The sequence below is a fragment of the Tyto alba genome, unplaced genomic scaffold, assembly GCF_018691265.1.
Source record: "Tyto alba isolate M040663 unplaced genomic scaffold, T.alba_DEE_v4.0 Super-Scaffold_27, whole genome shotgun sequence".
Lineage (NCBI taxonomy): Eukaryota > Metazoa > Chordata > Aves > Strigiformes > Tytonidae > Tyto > Tyto alba.
In genome coordinates, this window is record NW_024881301.1 from 19,591,140 (window position 1) to 19,604,710 (window position 13,571).

Below are 13,571 nucleotides of genomic sequence, written 5' to 3' on the forward strand. Positions count from 1 at the left end.
TCCCAATTATAAGCTGCGTCCTGTAAGTTCTGGAGGCTCCAGCTGCAGCTGTTCAAAGCGTATGGCTCCTTCTCTTGAAACTACCACCAATCCCTTGCAGAAGTAGCAGGAGGGATCACACTGATGCTTCAGTTGCTTCCCGCATGTAGAGCACATTGTCACCTGATATGAGGTCAGCACAATCATGAAACCACTGCAGGCTCTAAATTGGAGCACCTGAAAATGGTGCATATTACTTCAGCTTCTCCTGCCAGAAAGATGGTATCTCTTAGTTGAGTGCAGTTTCTCTTAAACCACCACAGCTAAACTTCTCCAACTGCAGGAAAATTGACTGCAGTTTTTGGTGGTGTTACTTTACAGTGGGTCACTGGTGATACTCAGGTCTGTCAAATACATATTTTCAATTATCAGTGGATTCCACAGAATATTTTAATGATAACATATATGACAACTATGCTGTATTTGGGGATACTTTTCCTTTTGAAATCAAGCATGGGGAAGTCGTTTCTGTCAGAAGAGCTCAGGGGTCAAATAGTATCATCCATTTCTCAAAAGCTTTGCATATCCCTCTCCTGTGTGCATTACCCTTTAACAGAGCTGAGCAGAATCTTACAGGCAGCTGTCAGGGCTAAAGCTGGGGTTGCCTGAGAGAAGGTGCAGATTAACTGAAGAAGTGGTGGATGTCAGGTGTAGTCTGTGAAAGAAAAAGCAAGAGACTGAGGAAGAAATAAGAAAGCATCAATGAGAATAAGCATAAGTCAACATGAAAGAACAACAAACTGTCAAAGCATGATTTTTTGATTGTGAATGCTAGTATTTTCACTAGCTTCACTGCAATAAGTCATGAATGGCAAGCAAGGATGGTTCCCTCTCAGATACTGGCACCTAATTAAATTCAGAAATACAGATCACTGCTACAGCAAAGAAAGCAAACTCACCCTCAGGCTAAGAATTACATTCATACTCCAGCCACCTCCTTTCACAAGGGAGAAAAAATGGTGTCTGTCCTGAGTTCAAGCATCTGACAGCCACACTTAGATGCTCACGGGAAATTCATGGTGCAGTTAAAACTGCAAAGGAAATATGGGAATTATCACACAGTTTTGGACTGGCAGTGGTGAGGGCAGTGGCAGCTCAGGTAAATGTCCACTCTGGCATTTCACAAACCTAGCAGAGAAAGGCAAGGGTGAGAGAGCCTTTCACCTTTTTGGAAACGCATAACTAGAGAAGGGGTTACTACTCAGGAGAAAGCAATAAAAAAATGTTTGTAATGTGTGATGGTAATTGAAGAGCTACTGCTTAATCCTGTTCACAGGTTTAGTAGCTTCTAAGGGAATTTAAATAAGTTAGTGAGGTTTAATATTCCTCTGAGAGATGAGTCCATGTATAACCTTGTATTTCATAATTAAAAATCTCTTTGATCTGTGGGACCCACAAAATTGATTATAGTAAATTACAATCTGAACAACCAACCACTTGATGCTATGAATAATGCAGGAAAACTTCAAGACCAGATGTAGTATGTCTGGATAGTCTACTGAGGATGTGGGGCAATGGAGGTCTTAGTTGCATAAATGAGAAGTACATGTTATTGAAGAACAGGAATAACATCATCATCTGCTACCCCTTACTCCTCATTAGCACTATCCAGAGAGTAGCAAAATGTGAGTAATTTTAGCAATAACGTGAATGGTATAACAATAATAAAAGAACCATTAATCCCTGAACTAGGTTAAATGTCTAAAGAAAAAAAAAATGCCAGAGAATAGAGACAAAAAATCCACAAAAAGAGTTGGGGAAAAAGGAGATTACATAGGTAAAATGAACTGGCCTTATTGTGGGTAAGAAGCATCAACTGAGTCAAAGGAAGGTCAACACAAATAACATAATAGCTCAACCTAGGACAAATTGACATGAGCTATTTTTACTTCAGTAACAAATTATATTAATTTATTTAGATTAAATATTGGATATGTTAACTCAGTAACTGAGCTAAACATAAACAAATATAGATGTGTACAAGTCAAAAGAATATTAATATTTAAATGTAAAAACCTTGAATCTCTACCTTGGTCACCTGCATCACCCCTCTTCCAGAAATCAATCCGTTTTTCCCATGAAACAATATTTTAATGTAGCAAGCAGGAATTTTGGCATTAAGGTCATAAAGTCAAAAATGAACAAAGGGAAACAAAGTTGGGGAATACAGAAAAGGGAGTTTCAAATGCAACAGCAATATGAAAGTTTTTAAAATCAAGAACATCTCAATACTACGCCATGTTAAGAAAAGCATTAATTTCTACATCTCAGGCCATTCTGAACTCTACCAAGACGATATTGTTCTCCATATTTAAACCATAATGGTACAGAAAATACCATATTTTTAGCCCTTTGCCTGTTATTGAGCCATCGCAAACCAGAGAGCTATGCCATAATTTGCTATATATGGGGAAATGATGAAATAAAATTATTTAATTCAGCACTCTTTCCATTCCTAGGTATCCATCCTATGAACCCCTGTGGAGAGCGTATGCTACAAATCCAAGCTTTTCATAAAAACATGTATAGATAATCAAGACAAGGTGTGAAAAAAATTATACATGGGAGTGACATCTTTATCAGCTTCAATTGATTTTGTTTCTTAAACAGGTTCTATTTAAGGATGTGTCTTTGTTTATCCCCAGCCCACAACTAAGCACCACACAGCTGCTCACTCATTCCCCTGCAGAATGGAATGAGAGAAGAGAATTGGAAGAGTAAAAGTGAGAAAACACGTGGGTCGAGACAAAACCAGTTTAATAATTGAAATAAAAAATAAATCATTAATAGTAATGATGATGATGACGACGACGACGATGATGATGATGATGATGATAATAATAACAATAATAATAAAAAGGAAAATAACAGAGAAATAAAACCCAACACAGACAAGCAGTGGCCCCTCCAACCAACCTCCTCCCTAGTTTTCCTTCTGAGCACAACATTATATGGTATGGGATATCCCCTTGGTCAGTTGGGGTCAGCTGTCCCAGCTGTGTCTCCTCCCAACTTCTTGTCCCCCTCCAGCCTCCTCACTGCTGGGGTGGTGTGAGAAGCAAAAAAGGCCTCGGCTCTGTGTAAGCGCTGCTCAGCAGTAACTAAAACATCACTGAATTATCAACACTGTTTCCAGCACAAATCCAAAACACAGTCTCACATACTAGCTACTATGAAGAAAATAAACTCTATCACAGCCAAAACTAGCACAAAAGTGCTACTCTACAAAGGTGAAATCCTGAAATATAAGCTATTTGATATTAGACCTAGCTCCTAAATAGAAAGCTTGATGAAGCACCTTGTTTGTAAGTGACGTGAAACCATCAGCTTTTGGAATATAGTTTAATTTTTGTCAGCAGCTGTATGTTGACTGATTTTAAGTTGTAATAGATTTTTCAGTAAGTTACTTTTATGGAAATTCAATTGAGTTTTCCCTATTTTTTTAGCACAAAGAGTATCATAAAGTTTGGTGTGGTTTTCTTTTTTTTTTTTCATTTACATAGCATCACGCACTTGTGTAACTACTTAAATAACTTCTGGAAGGTTTCAATTTCATAACTTCCAACACATGTTCCAAAATATGTACTTACATTTGGATAATACAAATCATCCTATTTAATTCCATTAATTGGACCAAGGGCACATTTTTATTTCAGTGTAACTAGTAATAGTAAAATAGGCAGGAGACATATGCCAAACTTAACAAATGAGACTAAGATGAGAATTCACATCCATGTTTTCTTCAGTAGGATTTTATACTTGGATAACTATGTTCAACTGGCTCTCTCAAAGGAAACATATCCTTTTGCAGTGAAGACATATAACTTTTATTAAGCAGTTCAACTTGCAAAAAAATGTCATAATCTCTACAACATCTTATACTTAATGACTCAGAAATCTCTTTCTGTACATCTCATTTTAGTGTTGATTCTAAAAATAATGACAGATAAAAATCTTTCAGAGCTCTCCAATATTCCTTCCCCCTTCCTCAACCAAGCTTGTAATTTATTTTTTTTTATTTCTGATGACTCAGCTCTATACATTAAATACATTTCATAAAATAATAATAGCTGTAAAAATAAAAATCACTTACTGAAGGCAGTATCACTTTTTAGAGACTAAATTTCTGTTACAGACAAAAGGCATCCTTTGCCTTTCTCCAAAATCACAGAAAGTCATGAGATAGGTGTTAAATAAAACTGGTAGTCACAAAACATCTGGTTTAACCAAAACCACCACACACCATTCTCTACCTGGTGTCCTATCCTGCGACCATGTAATCAGCACTGAAGCCAGCAATACTTTCTAACAAGGATACTAGTATGTACTACAGGTAATTTTGGACAGGTCTGGTAAATCATATCCTGTATTTGCCAATTACAGGAATATTCAGTATACATGACTAGAATTTTCCATCATGGGGTGGAGCAAGTTCAAACTTCTACTGTAGCCCTGCATTTTCTTTTAAGCATCTATTGCAGTCATTTGATTGTTACATGCACAGCACACAGTCAAATAAATAAGGAGAGCATTAAGCAAAAGCCAGATAAGAGGTGATTGCTAAGAGCTGTGAAATAATGATAATGCTTTCCATTTTTCATTGATGTACTCAGCAGCATACCTGCAATAACTGAAGTAGCAGATAATCCCCCTATCTTCTTGTCAAACCCTAATGATACCAATTATTGTCAGAGGGTTGCACTTTTAGTCTTACAAATAACATCCACAGATTTCAATTTTTCCCTCTTAAGAATGCTGAAAATAGTGGTTTATCTTTTGCATTTTTGTTGTCATTGCAAATCTATGTATGCCCATACTATATCAATGTGATAGCTTTTCTAATCGGATCTATTTGTGGGAGGAGAAAGGATCAGTAACAGAGAGAGACACGGAGAGATACATTTTCAGAGGTGAGCAAGGAAAAATGCTGAAGCTGAATTTTCATCAGTATGACAGGAGCTCTGCATGTAATTTCCATGAATATGAAAAACAGATGAACATTCAACTAAATCAGATGCTGTAATTTTCTTTTTCTTAACTAGTCCCAAAACATCCATTCAGAATATTTAACTAAATCTCTGAAAATGCACAAATTGTTTGTGAAGATCAATAGAGAAACTGAGTTACAGTCCATGATGGGCAGCACACAGTCATCCACACAGTCAGATGTCAAGCTCTTCATAGCCTACAGGCCTACTTTCATTCACTACCATGACAGTGAAAATTGTAGTAACTTTGCCATAAATAGAGCTAATATTCTGGCTTATTACATCAGATGTTGTATGAAGACTAATATCCAACTATACAAAATGTCTTTGACTCCTCATCTTATTTTAATCGAGTAGAAAAACATTAATGGCCTTTTCTTCACATATGGATCTATAGGAAATAGGGGTGTTTGGTAAGGAACTACAGAAATTATTTAGCCCATGACTCAGTAACTGTACCACTCATGGATCTGGACATCTACCTGTCCTTTTAAAAAAAAAAAAAAGTGGTATGTCATGTTTTGCCTAGCACTAGTACAGAAATATACTGATACTAGAAGTTGGCAAAAAAACCCAAACCACTCTCCCCTTCCCCAGAAAAAAAAAAAAAAAAATAGTATGGGGCAGGACAGTGAATTTGTCAAAAGTACAGTCAACTTGAAACGGCTCATTATTTTACCCCAGATACATCAGAAGATTCAGGCTAGGAAAAAAAAAATGTAGCTTTTAGCATTGTTTTGCCAAATGAAATAGCAATTAATGGCTCAGAAATTATAGCTCTACATCAGGCTATGGGAGACCAAGATCCTATTTATGGCTCAGCCTGAAGGATGAAGGATTTAAAGCTCATCCTTTCCACTGCTCAAGAGAGTATCTTGACCACTGGCTAAGGGGGGATGAGTTCAATCTCTTCCTGTGAAATCTATTCAATTTTGTAAAAGCTCCAAGTTCAGTGGCAGCAAGGATAGTGTCCAAGTGTCACAGTTTCCCAAGAAGTGTCTTACTGAGATATTATTCACTATCAGCACCTGTCAGATTGCATAACACAAATTTTCACTATAAAGGCCCATGGTTTTCGGTCTATCTTCTTTAAAAAACAGGATTTTAATTAAGTCTTATAAAGTTAAATAAGAATGAATTGATTGAAGTCAAATTGTCTCCCTTTTTCCCACCAAAATACATAAAAAAAAAAAAATTTCAAAACCTATCTATTGTCTACCATAGTGTGTACAAACAAGGTCATTTTCAAAATTTGTGTATTTTTCAAACATGCTTTCAGCACAGTTTGGGGGGGGGGATGTGGGGGTGTGTGACTGAAAAAATCAGCAGCACCTAGAAAGGTTAGTCACAAGTCATTAACAAGTATTTATTTTTGGTTGAGGTGTTTCCAGCACATAGGCTTTTTAAGGTCAGTATGAACATAAAGCCCATGTTTAGTTGATAATAACATTTCCATGAGTGTGTCATTCAGTTCTCCTGAGTGACTTCTCACAGATCCAGGGGGATACGTTAAAATTCTTGCCTCACTGCCTTTAGTTCTGCTTCATGCTAAATTGATCCCACACTGCAACATTCCTGCCAATAGCACTTTTCCTTATGACAAACACCTCTAAACTTAAGAGATAAACTCTCTGGTTGCTGGTGTGGTGCTCCCTGAATTTCTGTTTCAGATAAGAAACTTCTGAATCAGCAAGAGATTTTATATGTAACTACGGGAGTCAAGTTTCAGGGTAATATCTATATTCCCTTTCACAGAATTACTTTTTATTGCTTTGATTCTTGTAGTTTGTATCTCCTACTAAAGATGTGGATTGCCTAAGATTTAAGTTCTCAGAGAAACTCCAGATTATTTTTTAACTTCAAGTATTTCCATTGTTGAACTTCTGAGAAAAAAAAAAAAAAAAAAAAAAGTCATACAGGTACAACAAGGGGAAAGCGCCAAGTCCTGTACCTGGGGAGGAACAATCCCAGGCACCAGTACATGTTGGGGGCCGCCCAGCTGGAAAGCGGCTTTGAAGAAAACAACCTGGGGGCTCTGGTGGACAGCAAGTTGAATACGAGCCAGCAACGTGCCTTTGCAAGAAAGAAGTTTAATGGTATCCTGGGCTGCATTAAGGGCACTGGTGTCCATAGAGGGAGGGAGGTGATCCTTCACCTCTATTCAGCACTGTTGAGGACACACCTAGAGCACTGTGTTCAGTTCTGGGCTCCCCACTACAAGAGAGACATGGACATACTGGAGAGAGTCTAGGGCCACAAACATGATTAAATGCCTGGAGCATCTCACGTACGAGGCAGTTGAGAGAACTGGGACAGTTTAGCCTAGAGAAAAGAAGGCTCGGGAGGGGTCTTATTAGTGTATGTAGATACCTGAAAGGAGAGTGCAAAGAGGATGGAGTCCAGAGGCAATGGGCACAAACTGAGACACAGGAGGTTCCCTCTGAACATTAGGAAAAAATTTTTCAGTGAGTGTGACTGAGCACTGGCACGGGTTGCCCGGCATGGTTGTGGAGTCTCCATCCTTGGAGATATTCAAAAGCTATCTGGACATAATCCAGGGGAACCAACTGCAGGTGTCCCTGCTTGAGAAAAGGGATTGGGTCAGATGACATCCAGAGGTCCCTTCCAGCCTCAATCATTCTATGACTCTGTGTAAAATCTCTCAAGAAATGGGTCTAGAGGAATAGCCGCTGAGGCTCTGTCTTCTCCCCTTTGGTCAGATGGAGCAGCAAACTGGCATGAGGAAGAGGTTTTGAGCCATGGGAGGTGCAGGAGATCTTGTAGAACTAAGACCCATGTCTGTTATATTGCAGTTATCTATAGAACAACATATTCAGATATCCCTTTCTTTTGAAATTCGTTCAAGAGAATGAAAATAATGTTATAATGGAAAAGCTGCTACATTCTTAATCATTCCATCAGAATGAGTTTGCCACAAACACTCCATAATTGAATTATTCTAATGAATAACTATAACAATGCAAATCCAGATACTTTCTCCTTATTAAAGAATTCTGATTATCATCATTATCTCATATGAATTCTGGACAGATAAAAGAAATAGAATATGCAAATTAATTACTTGCTTTCCCTTTCCGAAATTAACTTTTCATGATTTAAATGTTTCGAAAACGCACTTATTATATATCTTGTCTTAAAATAATGTTTTCAGTAAAATTCAAGCTCCACAGAAACCATTAGAAACTCCTCCTTTAATTTCAGTCAAATATAATTCTAAAAATTAGCTCCTTCCTCTTTTCTTACAGAGCATTACTTTTAGAAAATAGTTTCATTAGCAAGACGAGCATCTCTAACAGCCTCACAGGAAATGCATACTTGAGAAAAAAATAACAAAAATCTGTGTAAAAGGAAGACACATTTAGGGCTTGACAGTACCTTTTCACATACAGAATTGTACTAAAATTGAAAGAAATGTTTCCTTTTACTATTTTCACGATAAAAAATAAATCTTTGGAAGTAGACAGCAAGTTACTGCACACGTAACAACTGTAAGTAAGATTTCTGCTTGGAATGTTTCACCTGTTGTTTCTCTTCATATGGATGTTCACATCTTACGTGTAAAATAACATTAACACCTGGAGCATTGTGTCATCTTACCAAGGAATCTGCATATTTTTTGTTCTGATAAAAAAATCACCTATGTCTTTTTTTTTTTTTTTTTTTTTTTTTTTTCTTTTGAAGGAGCTCACTATAAGAGATTAATGAGCTGGCAGGAAAAAAAAAAATCAATAAATCAAATGGTGACATTTAAACTTCAAATTTTTCAGGTCTCACTGTCTCACTGTTGTAATATACATGGTACCTTGCTTCTACCCAACATCCTAGCACTAATCTACTAGTTAAAGATATGATATCAGAGAGTTTATCTAAATGGAACTGCTAAATTAATATTCAACAGATATTCTACCAAAAAGACCCTTTACACCTTTGGGAATTTCTAGCAAAGTCCTAGCAAAGTCAATGGAAAGACACAGAGGTTTCTGAAAATTGCCATAGGATAGTCTAGTCCACTTCAGTTACATGTTTGTACGTCTCATTGAATATACAGACTTGACCAGCTGAGATGTTTCTCACTAGCTGAACTCAAGATAGTAAGATCTCTCTCACACCTGACTGCTGGATGCAAACAGGCAGTGGTAAACTCCCTCCCAATATCCATAAGCTTGTAAAGAAGGAAGGAAGCCTGACATGACACAGAACATCAACCAGCACAAAAATTATTTCCACCCTGTCTCTATCATCACCTCACAAATCAGCAATTTACCACTTATTCTTGCTCTGCTCCCATCTCTTCAAGGCATTTGTCTTCTATTATGAATACCCAGACATTCTATTCTCCAAAGCTCCAAATTTCACCTATGCCAAAATCAGCTTAGTGTGAGAGTTTGGTTTCCAGGATCTTAGTCCTACTTGGCAACTGGCTCGAGCACTGATATTTAAGGATCCCACTGAAAATGCTATTGAATCCATTAATGTTGCAGAAACAAAAAACCCTACTGAAGGTATCTTCCCATTAATGAATAGCATACAATTCATTCCCCTGCTCTTCGTAACGTAGGATACAGGCAGCCATCATAATTGAATAGTTAATACTGTCACATATGTTTTCAGAGGTATTTCCCTTCTTGTATTTTACAGAGTTATAAAAAGAAAGGGGAAGGGATCTCTCTCCTCCCATCATTCCTATCCCAAGAGGAAAAGTATACAACTTTGAAAAGAAGAGATTAATTTGAGACGTAAAGAGTGTCCATATTTGTTTAAACCAGGCTACTCAATCCCACAGTGTTGCTGGGGAGTTGCAGCCACTGTCTGAAAATTGATCTCTAGACCTTTATTCAAGGAACAGCAGTATACAGAAAAGCCTGAGAAAAATCCCCAGGGTGACTAAGTTCTTCAATGTCTTGCTCCTTTTCCTGTAACTCCAGAAGATTCCTGATGGAAATCACGATAACTAACACTGGTACAAAAAGGTCACAATTATTTTCCTCCTTTTTGTGCACATTTATTCTGAATCTGAGAATTTCTTCCTCCTGTGGCAACTTTCCACAGAACTAGGTCCTTTCAAGTTCAGCAATGGGCAGGAGAAAAATCAAGAAGAATGAGGGCCCATTCTACTTTATTTAATTGCTTATGTGGTTTATTTTGGGTGCAGGGGAAGTGAAGAGATAAAGCGTTTACTTTAATCAAGTGAATTACCTTCATAACCTGAAATTATCAGATTACTTCCCTTATGATTAAGGCAAAACTATTGTCAGTATCACTACTAATAGGTTTTAAACTGTTCTTGAAAATGTTTCTAAACTAAATGTAGGACTAATGCTTGAACTCCAGGCTTTATCCCAGCAAAATTTGTAAGTCACTGCTATCTCACTTAAATTAGATCTATGACTGGGTTTTTCCTCAGCTGAATCAGGTGGTCATCAGATTCTTCTTTTAAACAGTGATATGTATGAGATTTAATATAAATCTTTGTTTTCTTTGTTGCTTTGCTCTGTAAAATCAAACTGTGAGAACAGAGAATGAGCTGGAACACAAAAAGAGGCTTGTGTTTGTGCTGAACATGTTACCAATAAAGAAAACAGAACCTCTCAATTAGACAAGGACCTGTCTTGCTTAGAGGACACCCCAGAAAGAAACATAGTACCTAAAAAAAGCTAATTGAAGAGGCTTTTACAGACTCTACGTGAAACACGTGCTCCTCACTGCTAGAAGTGAGAACTATTACTATAGTAGTAGTTAGTAATTCAAGCAAAACTGGGGTAAACCATGTTAAACCCATGGATTGCTTACCACAGTGGCCACCTCATCTGTGTTCCCATAAGCTCATTTGCTGAGGGACTGATGATTTCCCTCTTGCACTGCCCACAGACGTACTGAACAGCTCAGGTAACTGACAAGGATGTACGATCATGCGTGTCTGACAGTCCAAACAGTGTACTGGTGGGAACCAGCTGCTGCTGAGACGTATTATCCCCAGGTTTTCTCCTCTTCTGATGTTCTGCCACCAACTTGGCAAAAAAAAAAAAAAAAAAAAAAAAAACAACCAACAAACAGGTCTGATACATTTTGCTGTCATCGCTTCTTAAGCAAAGTTGTGTAAAGTGTGCCACACAGATCAAGACAGCAGAGAAGAGATATAATTAATTAATCTCTTGACAAATCAAAGAGGATATTTGTGAAATGTACACACATGGAGAACCCATCACAAGAAAAGCAGATCCAAGAGTTTCAAAAGAAAAAGGACAGGCCAGGGCTAAGAGGGATGATTAGTTCAAGAAATATTAAATTTTAAGAACACATGGACATCCAAATTTACAATCTTAATTTCAAGAGAGATGAACCAACAGATTTAAATGCATGAATGGAATTTTAGATCATCCTAATTTGATCATGTCACATGTCTTTTTAATCAGAACTGATAAAGAAATCCCTCTTCATCTTAACATTGATTAGGCTAACAAATATTTTTATACTATTTATTTTTTATTAATTGATTTAAAATTGAACATTTTCCTTATTTACTGCTTTGTCAGAATCACATCCCAGATAATTTTTTACACAGCTTTATGATGGCTGCTGAGAGTTTCTGCCTGCAATTCAAAGTCTCAAGAGGTGTTACACTTTCAGAAAAGAATCATTATAATTAGTAACTATAGGTTGTTAGAAACAAATATGATAGGTACCAAATTAAAATGTTTAGGCAAACCACATCTACTTATCAGTGCAAGTTCAATTGCAACAACCACTGATCCGTGTTACAGCTGATTTGTAACACAATTCAGTGTATTCAAAATATAAAATGCTAGTTTTTGCCCAAGCTGCTAATGCCTCAGAAGTAAAAATGCTTACCTGTGTAAATATAGAAAAATAAATTGCTGAGTTTAAAATATCTTATCTGAGCTCTACAACCTCGGCAATTCTAAAACAAGCTGGCCCCCTCTTACATCTCTACACAGTTTTCAACTACCATAAGTGTTAGGCCAAGTTTTTTAAAATTTCTCCAAGGAACAGAAATTCTATCAAAAGACAAGACTTTCAGCCAAAAGTTTCAAATGTATGCATTTTATTGCCTATTATACCCCTAAATAAATGTCAAAATTTTAATTTTTGTTTGGTTTTACTTAGTTTGGTTTTTTTACTGTTAGAAAGGTACTTAAAGCTGAAATCAAGACATTAATTTCCTGTAGCAGTGAGGCTTCAAACGATAATGCTTTATAAATGACTTTGACACCAATAAAATGCTTTTTCCCATAACTAATTTCCCTCAAGATTAATATTTCCACTTGTGGCTCACCATCCTTAACCACCCTAACACTTTTGTGCCAACCTCCTAGTATAATCACTGGATATCAGTATTACTAGGAATGTTTTCATGTCTATTAAGCCCTAAAATCCTTTTGTCTATTAATGCAAACTACTGTAGTTGTGTACAAAATAATTCCACAAAGGAGTTTTTATTGCAATGCCAAAAGGAAAAGATCTCTGTAAGTGGACAGTTTGGGACATGTCCACTAGTAAATTTTATTCCTCTTGCCACATTTATATTTCTTAAAAACTCTTTATGTCTCTTGATACCCAAATCAGATCATTTAGAATATTACCCAATGCCCTGCATGGTCCTTGATGCTACAGACTGAAAATTATACTTAATATCAATATTTTAACATCCTTTTCCTACAGATCTTATGTTTCTAAATATAATATCCTATGTTTTCTCTGTAAAAAAATATCAAAAATAATGACAGCATTAATGAGATTTCCCTCACACAAGAAATAATCAGGATTTGAATTTTCCATTTTCATAACACATTTCACCAGTATCTAAAAAATAATACGGTAACAGCAGGAGGCTTACCTGGCTCACAGGTTTTGTCATTCAGCTAGTACAAAAAACTACAAATACTCTTAATATGAAAAATAAAAAATGAAAAATTAGAAGAGAATGCTTTGAATCCCAATCCTATAGTCTGTTCCAGCCCCTGCAAGAAACATGTATGCTCATGGTTATCAATCATGTGAGTAGCAAAGAAATTAATTTTAATATATTTGTTCTTATACCTGGCTGCAGTGAGTTTGATTTTGTATTTGTTTTTTCATCTGATTTGTAAAATGAGAAAATGAGATTTTTTTTTTTTTCTTCTAGATAAGGAACATGATTCTTGGATCAATTAGCTGTATTAACACAACGTAATAAAGGGCATAAGACTTGAGCTAGCCAATAGTTCCTATTTGTCTAAATCAGGTAGAGGAATGCTACTACCTGTGGAGAAAGCTGAAGTGTTCCTGAATAAAAGGGACACCCAGTGCAAGGTCTCATGCCTTCTGAAGTGGAAAGTTCTCAGGAAGGGAATCCACACAGCAGCTCCATGAAGCTCTGTTAATGAAGGTGACCTGCAGTCTTTGAAACCTTCGTTGCTATAAAGTGTCCTGATTATTCCTTTGTTCTGCTAAACTATTTATGCAATAAATACTTGCGCTGTCTGATAGCTCTGTTTCTTACAACATACAAAAGCCATATTTGAC